The 13,712-nt window shown below is 39.9% G+C and overlaps 1 long non-coding RNA gene across 2 annotated transcripts in view; it reads left to right on the plus strand.

The window, feature by feature from the left end:
- LOC123464757 overlaps positions 1-13,475 on the plus strand; it is a 161,261-nt gene extending 147,786 nt beyond the window's left edge. Inside the window, exon 4 of one of the 2 annotated variants that reach the window (XR_006639777.1) lies at positions 13,357-13,475. This is a non-coding gene — a long non-coding RNA (uncharacterized LOC123464757). Of the gene's footprint in view, positions 1-7,402; positions 8,065-13,356 lie in introns of those variants that run through there. The other variant, XR_006639779.1, reaches the window with a different exon arrangement.
- The last annotated feature ends 237 nt before the right edge of the window (positions 13,476-13,712 follow it).

The raw sequence follows: 13,712 nt of genomic DNA on the forward strand, positions 1-13,712 counted from the left end.
CAGACATGTGGTAGAAAGTGTCATGCATGAGAATGATAAGTGGAAAATCCAGGAGAATATTTCACTATTGGGGGATGGAGGGTCGTGCAAATAAGAAAGGCTTCAAATGTGTTTATAATAATTTATTTCCCAAGTTAGTTGGGGACAGCACAGATGGTCCATGTATTATTCTCCTAATTTGGGGGGTGAATTTTTCATTTTTAAAAGTTTCATTTCAAAAGAGGAGTGGGAATTGGAGAATGTGCTATTTGAATGCATACATTAAACCTTAGCTCAGGTCAGTGTCATTTCTTTTATTCCTCTCTACTAGAGGTTCATGTGAGAAAACACCAAATATAGCTTGTGTGACTGAGAGTTCTCAGCTCTGTAGAGTTCAGTCTGTTAGCTTCTGGTCAGCCTCAGATGGCCAAGGATAGTTGGCTGTGCAAATATAACTTCCGAATATTTTCCAGATAGCAGTTCCCTGTGTACATCAATTGTTCTCCCTTCATATCGATTTTGCAACTACCCTCCCAGGGGGGATTTACTTTGTTTGGCTGGGAAACTGTAGTGGGTCTTAAATATTTTTTTTTACTAATAGAACTTTGAGTTGCTAAACCCATCCCTGAGCTCAGCGAGTCATTCCTTTAATAGTGGATTGAGTGTGAGGAGGCTCTGAGCTCCATAAATTGAAGAGTGCAGCTGACATCTTTTTGACTGAGCCTTCACATTTTGAGCAGTTTCTGAGTATCCTTACTCATGGAGTTGAGACTGATCACGTATTTAAAATTGATGGCTTTAATTTGAGTTTTCCCCCATTTGGCCCGAGTACATCTCAAGTCATTCCTATTCTCTTCACGATTTGGCTAGTGGTGAGACGCAAGCACAATTTTGAGATACAAGTAAAATCTTGAAGAAACTGTTACTACATTACAGTAAATAATAATTGAATAAATTTTTGTCTGTGGATTGTATAGTTGGATATACAAAGGGAAAACCCTTAAAGGATGAGCTAGGAATGGAAATGAGTGATGAAGCAAACAAACTTCATCACTTGTCACATGGCACACAGGTAATCTGACTCCATCGGAGTTTTCTTTAGTAAAAATGTTAATCTCCAGCAAGTAAATTTTTGTATTAACTGAGAAGTTTTGATTCCTTACCACAAAATAGCATATATATATATATAAATATATGCATACATATATACACACATACACACATGTATACGTATGTATGCAGCTCTATATATTACATCTCCTTAAAAATCTCAACTAACATGTTTTACATGCTGCTAAGATTGGAATCTAAGCCAGGTAAATAAGAAGTGCTCCTCTGTTGAACACAGCTTCTGCCCCTGTTACAGTGGAGGAGCTGTCCCCCTTATCCAGTTTTCATGGAGAGGAAAAAAACTAGTGGCCTACTGCCGCAACATGGAGAAGAATGGAAGGACTACATGGAAGGGCCTCTTGTAAGCCCTTATTGTATGTCTCGAGGGAGATGGGGGATATGAGCAGGGAGTGTGACAGATGGAGAAATTGAGCATGGAAGGCTCAACCTTGCCGAGGCATCTTGGGAAGAACTTTTTCAGCAGCACTTCTTTGCTCACAACTCTGATGTGTTTTCTAGGTAGGTCCTGCTCCTCCAGGGGAGGAGGAAAGCTTCAGTAGTGGACCACATACAACAGAGAGAAATTAAGAAACTCAACTCTGACCATAGGTCAAGCCCAACACTTTAGTTTGCCCTTGTCAGGAATGATGCTATCGTTTGTATTGTGATTTGTCCAATTCCTGTGTCTTATCAAATGGGGACAAAGTCACTAAGAGGAGACTATGTGACTAAAGATTATCTCCCAACCCCGATGACTTCCATATGGTTTCTGCCTGTGTGAATACGTGCAGGGTAAGGTAGGCAAAAGATGAGGCAATATCCTTACGTTCTCCCCTTCTAGAAAATCATGTCTAAAATTAATTTCTTACACTTCCAGCCTCACTGGCTTAATGATGTTATCAAAGGGCCATGTTCTTGCCATCTCTAAAGTCTCATTCTTCACATTCACTTCATCCTCAGCCTTGTTGCACTTCTGGGCGTCATCATTAAACATAGAAACGTCTGGAGGGAGAAGACAGCAGGTCTCTTTCTATGGCTCTGTCTTGTGTGTGTGTTTGTGTGCGCTCAGTTGTGTCCAATCTTTGTGACTCCATGGACTGTAGTCTACCAGGCTCCTCTGTCCATGGGATTTTCCAGGTGAGAATACTGAAGTGGGTTGCCATTTCTTCCTCCAGGGGAACTTCCTGACCTGGGGATTGGCTTTGTTTTTGGAGCAAACTTTAGACTTGTTTAGACTTGCTCTCACATCTCAGTGACCAGCATTGGGTCAAGTGCCCAAAGAAAAAGTAAAGTGAAGTTGTGTCCGACTCTTTGTGATCCCATGGACTGTAGCCTACCAGGCTCCTCTGTCCATGGGATTTTCCAGGCAAGAATACTGGAGTGGGTTGCCCATTTCCTTCTCCAGGAGATCTTTCTGACCCAGGAATTGAACCCAGGTCTCCTGCCTTGTAGGCAGATGCTTTACTGTCCAAGCCACAAGGGAAGTCTAAGTTGCACCAAATTTCTGAGTCCTGCCCACACGCTCTGGACTGCCTTGGCAGCCGCCCCTCTAGGAATCGTGCGAGGAATGCACCTTCTTCCCTGCAGCTTCCCAGGAAGATCTTCCCAGCTCCCACCCCTCCTGTCTGTTGTCTGGATTGCACTGTGCCCTGCCAGGCTGGGAGCCAGCTCCCAGGTGGACAGGCTGGGGCATGTGCCCACCATTGCCCTAATTACCGGTTCTGGAAGAGGATTAATTTAGATCAACCATACCCACCCCTGCAGATGTTGGGGAGGGAGGGGTGGCCAGCTTCCCTTCTCCTGACTATGGGTGGAGAGGATAAATATAAAACTGAGGCTCTGTTAAGAAAAAGAGGAGGAACACTGGTTGTTCGGCAGGTAACTCACAGTGTCCACACTGCAAGAGCATCCTTCTATGCTCCAAAGTTGCCGAATGACCTTCCATTCAAGGGCAATCCCATCCTAATTAACTCCATGGTAAGCTGAGTTAGTTCTGGATCATAAACTCCTTGAGAACAGGGGTAGAGATTTGTTCATAGATTTATTAATTGTTTATGCCTTGACTTCTTTCAAAAAGGACGTGTATATGGTTCTTTATTGTAAGTCACTTCAATAAAACTCTTAAAATCAGTAATATAACTAGAGTCATGTTATGAAGGGATGGGATCGAGATTCAGCTTTTTTATCCTTTCTATCACCTGCCTTAGTGCTTTGCACATAAAAAAATGGTTCCGAATAAATAAATGATCATCTCTGTCATTGGCTGGGAGCATAAACTTAATGAAATACCAAGAGAATCATTTCATAATTAGTAGCCCGTGCTTTCCTGAGGGAAGACATCAGAGTTGCTTATCAGGCTAAGGCTGAGCAGATTCTTCATGCTAAGGGCAAACAGTACAAGTGATGATTGACCTTGCCATTGGCAGCCACAGATGGATGGATTAATATCCTCACACTGATGTTTCCAGTGAGAAACTTGAGCAGTCAAGAACCATCTAAATGGCATCCATAAAACCCCAGGATCAAAAATATATGAGTGTAGATTAATGTAGATAAACTACATTATCAGTTTATCCCTGTTATCTGTATATGCGAGACTCTGAGAATTCTTCCTGCAAGCTAAACTTATGGCACCCACTATTTCCTTTGTGTTTTTCACTCCCAATCTAGGAAATAATAAACATATTTATTTCCTTGAAAGTGTAAATGAGTGAAGAGACTTTATGTACTCTTCTTCAGTGTTTAGATTTTAAGTAGAAGCAAAGTCTTCAGCCAGAGAGAACTCTCTAATGGTTAGATTCTAGGTCATGAGATATTTACTTCTGATAATGGTGACTTAAGATGGTTCAGGCCAATCTTCCGACTGGAAATAATGGAAAAACTGGATCAAATATGAAAAACATCTCTTCTAAGGCCTTAAGAAAGTCACTACCGTGACAACTTATGGATCAAAGATCTGGGAGAAGACCCTGAAGGGATGAGCTGGGCCTTTGGGGCTGTTTTCCAGTGGAAAGGAGATTCAAAGGCTGAGAATATTAAGCAGAGCTTTTAGAGGCTTACAGGTGAGACAAACATCTGAGTGAAGGATTCATCAGGAAGGGAGCTCTGCTAAACCCCTCAGATTTTTGTATTGGGATCCCAAAGGCACTGCCTAGGAGTAAGAGTAAGCTGGAAATAGATTTTTTTTCTTGGTCAATTTTTATTGGATATAGTTGATTTACAATTTTGTATTAGTCTCTCTGATACTGCAAAGTGAATCAGTTATATATATATGTGTATGTGTGTATATATGTGTATATATAAATTTGTCTCCATTGTTTTTCAGGTTCTTTCCCCATATAGGTTGTTACAAAACATTGAACAAAGTCCCCTGCTATAGTAGGTCCTTGTTAGTTATCTGTTTTACATATAATAGTGTGTATATGTTACTTCCAGTTTCTAATTTATCCCTTTCCCCCATCCCTTTGGTAACCATAAGATTGTTTTTTGTCTGTAAGTTTGTTCCTGTTTTGCAAATATACATTTATTTGTATCATTTTTTTTTTAAGATTCTACATGTAGGTGATATCATATGATATTTGTCTTTCTCTGAGATACTTAATTTAGCATGATAATCATCCTGTCCATCCATGTTGCTGCAAATGGCCTTATTTTGTTCTCTTTTATGGCTGAGAAATATTCCAGGGTATATATGTACCAACTCTTCTTTATCCATTGCTCTGTTGATGGACGTTTAAGTTGCTGTTATGTCTTGGCTGTTGTAAATAGGGTGCTGCAATGAACAGTGGGGTGCATGAAACTTTTTGAATTATGGTTTTCTCCAGATATATGCCCAGGATTGGGATTTCTGACTTGTATGGTAATTCTATACTTAGTTTTATAAGGAACCTCCATACTAGTCTCCATAGTGGTTATAACAACTTACATTTCCACCAACAGTGTAGGAAAGTTCCCTTTTCTCCACATCCACTCCTGGGAATAGGTTTTGAATCATGTCAAACCCTGATTGAATTGTGATGATTTGAAATTGTGAGTGTCCTTTGCCTAGATTTAGCAGCAAATTTAAAACCACTTAGAAGGAAGATACCGTATTGTAAAGCCTCAGATTTTACCTACATATTTCATATGAGGAAACATAAATCTGTCACCACAGACCAACAGAAACAAGAGACAAAGGAACCAGATCCATAGAGGATCCAGATAATGGAGTTAATTAGACCTGAACTTTAAAATAATTGTGTTTAATATTTTTTTAAAAAAGACTGAGAGGGAATATAACAGAAACAATATTTGAAGATACAACTGGAAAGAATTTCCCAGAGGTGACAAAAAACCTTCAGACCAAAGATATATGTCCTAAGCAAAACTAATACCAAGAAAACAACATAATCTAGATGAAAATAGATGAAGAATAATAAATTCAGTAAATCTGAATAAAACCAAGGTAGAGAGAGAGAGAAATGCAGAACAGATGGGACCAATAGGAAGTAAGTGGTAATGTGGTAGTTTAAACTCAAATACATGAGTCATTACATTTGAAATAAACAAGGTAAAATATTCCAATGAGATAAAGATCATCAGACAAGATTAAAAAAAAAAAAACACCAAAGCACAAATATGCTGCTTATGAGAGATATATCTTAAACATAGGGGTGCAGAATTTCAGACACTAGAGAACTAAGTCAGACAGGGTTTCAAATGGAATACATTGCCTGAACTAACTGCATGCAGAGCTGTCTTGTTGGGCTGGGTCTGCATCTAGAAGGTGATTTATTAGGACACTGAGTAACTACTGACTTTTTAACCCAAGATTATAATGTATTATGGGGTTTAGCTGAAGATAGCATATTCAAAAGCAGAGACATTACTTTGCCAACAAAGGTCCATCTAGTAAAAGCTATAGTTTTTCCAGTGTTCATGTATGGATGTGAGAGTTGGACTGTGAAGAAGGCTGAGCACTGAAGAATTGATGCTTTTGAAGTGTGGTGTTGGAGAAGACTAGTGAGAGTCCCTTGGACTGCAAGGAGATCCAACCAGTCCATTCTGAAGGAGATCAGTCCTGGGTGTTCTTTGGAAAGACTGATGCTAAAGCTGAAACTCCAGTACTTTGGCCACCTCATGCGAAGAGTTGACTCATTGGAAAAGACTCTGAAGCTGGGAGAGATCGGGGGCAGGAGGCAAAGGGGACAACAGAGGATGGGATGGCTGGATGGCATCACCAACTCGATGGACGTGAGTCTGAGTGAACTCCAGGAGTTGGTGATGGACAGGGAGGCCTGGCGTGCTGTGATTCATGGGGTCGCAAAGAGTCAGACACGACTGAGCAACTGAACTGAACTGAACTGAACTGAGAGATTAAAAACTCCTAATCTCTTCATGATGAGATGCAATGTTTTTTTATTTCTCTGAAGTCGCTGAATGATATGCAAGAATGGAGGGAAGGTGGCAAGTGGATTTTTCTCTTCCCTTCTTGAAATCTCTTAAATTAATGGGGGTAGGACTTGAGTGATGAGGCAGATGTGGAATTAGCCAGGTTGCTGGCTGTGCTTTTTCAGGTTGCAGGAAACAGTGACCAGCTTGGGCACTTTTTGGCAATGAGCATTTTTTGGGAGGGTAGATGAGGAAGGAAGAAAACACAGGAAATCATCTCAATAGGCAGGTATTGAGGAGAAAGTAGATCCATAATCAGTGCCACATGAGATACAAAAGGGGTCACCTTCAGAAAAAGAGACACAGATGTATAGAACAGTCTTTTGGACTCTGTGGGAGAAAGCGAGTGTGGGATGATCTGAGAGAATAGCATTGAAACATGTATATTATCGTATGTGAAAGAGATCACCAGTCCAGGTTTGATGCATGAGACAGGTGCTCAGGGCTGGTGCCCTGGGATGACCCAGAGGGATCGGATGGGGAGGGAGGTGGGAGGGGGATTCAGGATGGGGAATACATGTACACCAATGGCTGATTCATATCAATGTATGGCAAAAACCACTACAATATTGTAAAGTAATTAGCCTCCAACTAAAATAAATAAATAAATAAAAGGGGGGTCACCTTATCTTCTCCTCAGAAGTCTTTCCAAACTCCTAAATACACATCTTCTTGGTCTTGCCATTTGAGAGAACATCTAATTATTGGAGGGTAGGGGGAGGAATTTTGACTGTATTATGATCATTGTTCATAATTAACATTTATTTCAGTAGTCATTACTGTGATGTCATCAGCAATACAGTTTGATATAATGAATGCTTTGGAATTATTATAATAATTGTTCAGGGTATCAATACTAGCATGATTATTTTTATCCTAACAGGGCAGTGATATTCCCTCTGTACTTGGCTGCTCATTCTGTGTGTCTGGGGGTCAAGGGCTCAAGGAGGAAGACAGCTTTGGTTTTAACGGCACTTCCTTGCTCTTCAGTTCCAGCTCATCTGCTCTTCAGTTTTAATTAAGTTCTGCTTTTACATCAGTGAATTCTCTTCTAGTTTATTAAAAAAAATAAGGTGAATTCATCTAGGGCTTCTTTAAAATTCAGTTGCTGGCCGTGGGACCCAAGACCACTTAAAGCAGAAGAAAATCATGTATTTTTGTGTCCCAGGGAGGTGAAGTGACACACCAGTCCTGTACCATCTTCCTACACTTCCAGTATTTACCAGAGCTGAGCTCTCCTCGTAAACTTGTTGAATGGAATCCATAGGTTGAGTTTCCTAAGGAGAGAGCCTGGGGACACTATATTAATTTCATCTGTGCCATTAAATCCTATCCCATATTTTCAATGCACTAATGCACCATTTATAGTAAGTCTTCAGAGGATCTTGTGAAATGGAACAGATTCTTTTAGTAATTTAAATAAACCCTGCATCTTTCTTCCAATCCATAATTTATACACAGATTTTGGTTGAAATCTTAGAATTTCATAAATTGAATTTCCCTAAAGTGGGGAGTACTTTTAATTTGAAACACTGCTCAAAAGATGATTTTTCTCCTTCAGATCATTAACTTATTACATTTATCAATATTTTGGCAAAGGACCAAACATTTCAAAGTTGGGTGGAAAATGGGAGGTGTATAGCTAGTTTTTTCTTCTAACATGCCACATACCATGATCCAAAATAGAGAAGAGAAAATTACTCTTCACAATCAGTGAGAGTAAACTAGTTGACATATGCTGTTCTCATTGAACCCAGCATAATTTCTGAAGTTTTCTGTCCTAGCCATCCATAGGGGACCCGAAATTTCATGTATATGTGGGTCACTGAAAAACATTTTTCCACAGTCAGCTGTAGATGAGAGGAAAGAAAATTCACACTAAATTTAATTCTAGTCTCTCTAAGCTGCTCTGATGGTCTTTTAGGTGTTAGCATTGTAGGTCAGTGCTCACTAAGGTCTAAATGCACTAGTTAGAACCACACACTTTTTTATAATTCCACTCATTTCCACTAGTTTAACTCAACCCAGGATGCATGTGTCCTCGTTCGTGTCCAATTCTTTTGTGACTCCAAGGACTGTAGCCTGCCAGGCTCCTCTGTGTGTGGAATTTCCCAGGCAAGAATATTGGATTGGGTTGCCATTTCCTACTCCAATTTCCACTGCTTACTTGCCATCAAATCTGATTAGATATATTCCTTAAGTCTTCGTTGTCATCTTCAGACTGGATCTTCCTTCCTCCCTAGAATAGATGATCTATTAAAAACCAGTTAGATTCACTAAATATTTGTAAGGTTTCTAATATGCAAATAAAGATGCCTAGAGATGGGAAGGTACAACATAAATGTGATTGACTTGGTACTTTCCTTTATTGAACCACTGAGGAAAAAAAGAATTATGCTTTTTAAAGGATACTTTAACTAAAGGACCCCTTCTATCATACTGTATGGCTTTTCTGTGGGGAGTGAGTGATATCCTCAAGCTGGCACTCTCCTGCAAGACAAAACAGTTATGATTTCAGGCCTCTACCATAGGGTATTCTCAGGGTTGTTTCATTTACTTTTTGGCTAGAGCAGCCAGAGTTGTCAGAATAGGACTAGGTAAGAAACTACTATGTCACAGAAAAGAAAACATTTTCTTTGAAAAAACAGGCTGAATCTAATGGCCACCAGTAGTGTCAAAGCAAATCAGGTGGAGAGGCAAACTGTTTGCTAAGAAATCGAAGATGGTGAATTTTGTGGAAGACATCTAGTAGGAAAAAATTGTGATTCCTGAGCCGGTGTTGGGGGAGGAAGTACAGTACACTTGGATCATAGTTGAGTTTGATCTCTGGCTTTTCTGCTTAACTCTGGAAGCCTTCATCTCTTCAGTTGTAAAATGAGGATAATCACACATAAGCAGGTTTATTGGTAATTAGGAATAATATGGCGATGGCACCCCACTCCAGTACTCTTGCCTGGAAAATCCCATGGATGGAGGAGCCCGGTAGGCTGCAGTCCATGGGGTCGCTCAGAGTCGGACAGGACTGAGCGACTTCACTTTCACTTTTCACCTTCATGCATTGGAGAAGGAAATGGCAACCTGCTCCAGTGTTCTTGCCTGGAGAATCCCAGGGACAGGGGAGCCTGGTGGGCTGCCGTCTATGGGGTCGCACAGAGTCGGACACGACTGAAGCGACTTAGCAGTAGCAGTAGCAGCAGGAATAATATATGTAACATGCCTAGCACAGAAATAGCTGCAAATAATGATGATGATGATGATGACAGTGAGTATTAATAATATCAGCCCGAAAACTACTGAAGAAGTTGACATCAGCACATCTGGTTCCCATGGGTCTGTGCCTACCCTTTCCTGGAATTTTGAATTGGACTTTCCCACAGCACAATTTACTGCTTATCGTAAATAATCTCATTCTGTTTCCCTTTCCCCAGTTCCTCGTAACTCATTCACACCAGCTTTGTCTATCATAATGTTGTGTTTGGAATATAACCAAGTCTGCAGTCTTAAAGGTTGGAAGTTCATTCAATTAGCAAATATTAATTGAGGCCCTACTATGTGCTGGGTGCTGGTGATTCAGTAATTAGTAAAAATATGACTTGGTCTCTGCTCTCCCAGCCACTTATAGCTTTGTGGAGGGAAAAGAGGCCAATTAAGTAATCATCCAAGTCAATATAAAAATATAATCTAAAAATAATAATTGACATAAAAGGAGTTATCTGTTACTGTGAAAGTTAACACAATTTGGGGGTGGAGTCTGGGAGTTAAAGGGATAAGTTATAAATTATTGAATTTTCAAATTATTTGACCAAAATTTCTGACATCAGTTACTACTTGATGTGGTAATAAGTAGGAAAAGTACTCATATTCACTAAATATCATTCTCTTGACTACTGCTTATAAGGTCATCTGATCTTTCAATTCCTAAGTAGTCTTTTATGTGTGAAACCTCTAGATATTAAGAATTAGTCCACTGTCAACATGTATCTTTCTCCTCGATTCTATGGAGAATCAGAGGACAGACTTGTATTACTCTTGTTTCTAGGTTCTAAAATAAAGTGTTTGACCTGTGGACCAAGGACTGCTGCTTTCATTAAGGGAAGTTCTAATAGTTGTGCCACATGATATCATGATGCTCACTGGCTTTTGATTGAGTTAGCTTAGGAAAAGTGCTAAATTAACCTTAATTTCTTCAGCTTTAGTAACCCCAGCATGGGTGTTTAACATTGGAAATGGTTTCAAAGGGCTTCACTCTCTCTTTCCTACACTTGATATTGTCAATACACTTTCTAGCTTCAGTGGGCTTGCTTCTGCGTGCCTTCTAGTTTTTTGGAAGTCCTTTTCCTCACCTCTATACACGGTTCCCTCCCTAGCTCTTCTAACTTCTTTTAATTCACAAGTGTGGCTCCTTCAAGAGTTTCTTGCTCAAAAAATCAGCAAAAGAGAAGTGAAAGTCTATTGACTTCTTTTTAACTCATGAAAATTTCAGACTCACAAGACTAGAAGAGACAAGCAAAATTGGTCAAATGCTAGCAGGCAGCCCACTTCAGCTCTCTGCTAGTAGAGATTTTTGCTTTTTGTTAAGTCTTATTTCACAGCATCTCAAAGAGAGCCTGTTCCACAGTTGGTACTCAGTAAATATTTAAACGAATGATGAACAAACTCCAAATTTGACTTCATCAAATGCTCATTGGCAAGTTTCGCTTCTTTCCTTTGGGATTGTGGAGACAGTTCTAGAAGTACAATTTAACACAGAAAATTGTTTTCCTTCTCTGTCTTGGCTGTATTCTACTCTGTCACCTTCATTGATCTTTAGACATGAATCATGTCAGATTTTCCATCATCCCAGCTTGTTTTACCAACTCACTCCCTATTTTCTCATTACCCTCTAATTTCTCAAATTGAGCTGGAGCTGGGTGCATTTCAGGCTGGCTTAGCTGAGTGAGGATGCCAGGGGGTATTGGCTCATAAATACCATGTTGAGAGCAAGGGCGAGTAAGGCAGGAAGGTGTATAATCAATATGCCATTGGCTGGAGGAAACTAGTCAGTCACTGCCTTTGAAGACAGCTGTAGTTAAGATTCAAGAGTGGGCAGTGCTGTTCGCATAATTACTATCAATGAAAGTGGCAACTCCCATGGTGAATTAGACCTTGTTTCCCAGAATAGCTGAGATTTCTAATTGATAACACACAGAGACCACAAGCAAAACATGAAGGAAAGAAGGCTATTAATTTTAAATAGAAACTATACAAAGTGAAAATTGAGACAAGAAAATGAATTAAAAAAAAAGAAATAACTGTGCTCAGAATAAACTTCTTTTATGGGTAATTTATTATGTTTTAGGATTGTGCTAAGTGTTTTATACATGTTATTTCATGTAATCCTTTCCCAATGGCCTAGAATTATTGTGTAATTGGTAAGAAAATGGAGACTTAGTTTAAGTCGTGGACCATGGAACCAAGTAAGCTAACTAACTCCCCCCACCCCAAATTTAGCCATTCTGTCCTTCTAGGTACCTTATGTGGGTACGTTATTATCATTTTGTCTTTTAACTAATTAATACATAGTACATAATACATAGGTTCATCCTTAAATGTAAATGCAAAACAGAAAATACCTTAAATCTCTTTTCTCTCACATTTGAAATAGAGATAGAGGAAGTAAGACTAGGAGAATGTGGAGGTAATGATAGAAGCCGGAAGAAAGAGAGGAGAACCTAGGAGAACATATGTCCAAAATGAGCCTTTTAGGTATGAGCCCATGAACGACATGCTGTGATGTCCTCAAGCTAATTTCATAATGGTTGCTAAAGCCATTCTCAGGGTCGAGAAAGGGTTGCAAATATATCTGCCTCAATTTCTACTTCATTGATAAGTTTTTGAAGAGCATTAGTATTCTTTCAGGGCTTCCCTGGTGGCTCAGATGGTAAAGAATCTGCCTGCAATGTGGGAGTCCTGGATTAGATCCCTGGGTTGGGAAGATCCCCTGAAGAAGGGCATGGCAACCCACTTCAGTATTCTTGCCTGGAGAATCCCCATGGACAGAGGAGCCTGGAGGGCTACAGTCCATGGGGTTGCAATTAATTGGACATGATTGAAAGACTAAGCACAGTGCCTGTGGGTACCAATCACAGGTATAATAGTAGAGTTGTCCTTCTGTACTCATGAGGGATTGGTTCCAGAACCCATTATTGGATACAAAAATCTGTTGGCCTTTCTGTATCTGTGTTCTGCCTCTGTGGATTTAACCAACCTCAGATCATGTAGTGCCATATGTATTTATTGAAAAAAAATTTCATGTAAATGGACCTGTGCTCCAACCCATGTTTTTCAAGGGTCAGCTGTTCTTTTCTCTCAACCATTTCTTGCTCATTGAACATGATATGCTTGTATACATTTTGGGCTACTTGAATTCATAGTCACCTTTGAGTTTGACCTAAAACTGGGTAACTGGGCAAAGAAGTACAAGGGCATTTTTTCTAGTTAACTTTGACTACCTTCCTCTGAATAATTTTGGGTAGAGCAAATAACACTAAATTTAGGGGAAGGAAAACTGAGTTTGAATGTAAACAGAGGCACTAAGGTATTATATAAGAAAATATCATAAATGGTGCATGGTACATAATAAATAGGTTCATCCTTAAATGTAAATATGAAACAGAAAATACCTTAAATCTATTTTCGCTCACATTTGAAGTAGAGATAGAGGAAGAAAGACTAGGAGACTGTGGAGGTAATGATAGGAACAGGAAGAAAGAGAGGAGAACCTAAGAGAATGTATGTCCAAAATGAGCCTTTTAGGTAAGAGCCCAACAACCTTCTTTGTCACTCTTTCACCTCCAGTCCTCCTCCAATACTGTCTCCAGTCCAGCTGCTAAGTCACGTCAGTCGTGTTCGACTCTGTGCGACCCCAGAGACAGCAGCTCACCAGGCTCCCCAGTCCCTGGAATTCTCCAGGCCAGAACACTGGAGTGGGTTGCCATTTCCTTCTCCAGTGCATGAAAGTGAAAACTGAAAGTGAAGTCGCTCAGTCTTGTCCGACTCTTAGCGACCCCATGGACTGCAGCCTACCAGTCCAGACGCAAATACAAATGGAACATGAATCTCTGTCTTCATCTAAAAATGACTCACAGCAAGATTGAATTCTGATCTATATTCCAGATGAAGGAGAGGTCTATGGTGTCAAGTCCAGTGTTTGT

The sequence above is a fragment of the Bubalus bubalis genome, chromosome 12 (genome assembly GCF_019923935.1).
Source record: "Bubalus bubalis isolate 160015118507 breed Murrah chromosome 12, NDDB_SH_1, whole genome shotgun sequence".
NCBI lineage: Eukaryota > Metazoa > Chordata > Mammalia > Artiodactyla > Bovidae > Bubalus > Bubalus bubalis.